Below are 2,204 nucleotides of genomic sequence, written 5' to 3'. Positions count from 1 at the left end.
TGGCTCCAGTTTCGGACGTAGTGAATCTGTAACATGAGCATATGCAATGCAACCAAAGACGCGAAGGTTAGAGACATCTGGTTTCTCACCATACCATCGTTCATATGGTGTAACTCCTGTTGCAGTTGTGACAATTCGATTTCTGATGTATGCTGCAGCTGAAATTGCTTCCCCCCAGAAACTCTTCGCAATTCCCGCATGTAAGATCATCGAAAGAGCAGCTTCCTGGAGCGTCCTGTTCATTCGTTCAGCAACACCATTTTGTTGCGGTGAATGAGGAACGGTTGTTTCGTGTCTGATTCCCTTTTTCTTGAGATAATCTTCAAATTCGTTGGACAAGTATTCACCTCCATTATCAGCGCTAACACTTGGAAGAACAGGAGGCGCGGGCGCCTCTGATGGCGTCGGGACAACTGACCAGGGGAATAACAGCCAAAGATCCATTTCGGAAAGATATGCACCGCTCTAAATGTTGAACGACTGGCCGATGTGGGCGCTCGTCGGGGTCGAAGACGCGGCCCACAAGGCCTGGTAGATGCTGTTGCTGATGGGCTGATGGAAACGTGAAGCCACCGCGGGCGCCGAAGCAAGGACATTGGGCGCCAAACTTGTGGCTGACGATTTCAACCTAGAAATGGCGCTCGATTTTGCGTGATTCGCTGTTCTCTCTTGCCCGTGCTCTTTGCAGCATCCAGGAGCATGCTCTTTAATTCATCCAAACCGCTATTCTTTGCTCGCCCCGTGGTTTTCCGTCGTGTCTTTGCCGTTCTTCTTGGCACTGCGCGCTTCGACGATCCCGTCTTCCGTCTTGTTGTCGTCCTTGGCGCTGCGCGTGTTCTTCGAACCGTTCCCGTCGTCTTGCGAGTCTTTCCAGCCCTCGATCTTTTTGCAACACCGCCCGTCGTCTGCTCACGGGATGGCACATATTCCACGCGGTAGTCCTCGGAGGGGTGAGACATGTTGCCGTTAAGAATACCCGCGCCGAAGATACTGTCAACGACGTTGTCCCCCAGCGAGCCGAGCGCACCGAGGGCGAAGGGGATAGCGGCATTCTTTGCGTAAGGGGCCATCATGGTAACGGCTCCCACCAGCCTTGGGGGGAAAGCCAATCCCCCGTGGATCATGATTGCGGTTTGCCGTTCAGGCGGGGGCGTCTTCATTTGGTTGGCGATCCGGTCTCCCGCCCCCTTTCCCATCAGCATGGGGAGCAGGCTCAACCCCACCAACGCCAAAGGCCCAACGCCCAAGGAAAGCCTCCCCGGAGGGGAGCGCATTAGGACTGTTCGCCACTGCCGTGAACTTATAATGGATTGTGAGATTGCCTCGCGTTTTTGCGTTGTCTGTGACAGGGTCCATATTGAGATTGATCGGGATCATGAACCAGTTGTTGCAGTAGTCCTCGGTCGTGATGGGCACTTCCGTGCCGTACGTCTTTTCGAAGAACTCTTGGACCAAGTTGTAGCTTCTCAAGTAGGAACTTTTATTGGGGTCGTAGAAGTAAGTGGCTCCTGTTTGGTTAGCTTCGCCTGCGCTGCACTGCCACGAGAACTTCAGGGGGTGATCAAAGAGGTTTTGCTCATTCACGATGATGCGGAGCTGGCTTAAGTTGGCGGAGTCGGCGGTGGCATTTGGGGTAAGTCCTGGTGCGTCTCCGAGCCTCGAGTTGGTGAAGAAGAGAATCATCTTCCAGGGGATCGGGGCATTCTTCAGGAGCTCGAGAGCGCCAGCGTTATCGTTCAACGACTTCTGAACTACCCTTGGGCACCAGGTGTGGAAATACAGCTCCTTAGCGATCGAGACCTGGTGACTGTAGTCTTTTTTCATGTGATAGGTGGGGTAGACAAAGTCGACCTCCAGCAGCTCTATACGTACGCTGCTGATAGCGTCTGCGTTATCCGCACCGCCCCCTTTGTTAGAAATGATCATGTAGCGGCTGAGATCGCCCTGTGGGAGGTCCACGCGAATCTTCACCTGTGTGCCCGGAGGCAGCCAACTATCCCCACTGGAGAAAAGGGGGAGGAATGGGCGAAACGTATACTGAAATTTCCCGCTGAGGACACGGACGATATTTTCTTGCACCGTATTCGAGAAGGCTTTCGTTGAAGAGAGCTGTACACCAGGCGCCCTTTTGAGGGTATTATCGATATTAAAGTCAGGGCCGGCTCCGCCTGCTGTGTTTGTCGCAAATGCATAGCCAACCCGAC

Source organism: Xenia sp. Carnegie-2017, unplaced genomic scaffold (genome assembly GCF_021976095.1).
Source record: "Xenia sp. Carnegie-2017 unplaced genomic scaffold, XeniaSp_v1 HiC_scaffold_22, whole genome shotgun sequence".
Taxonomy (NCBI): domain Eukaryota; kingdom Metazoa; phylum Cnidaria; class Anthozoa; order Malacalcyonacea; family Xeniidae; genus Xenia; species Xenia sp. Carnegie-2017.
This window is presented reverse-complemented; position numbering follows the sequence as displayed.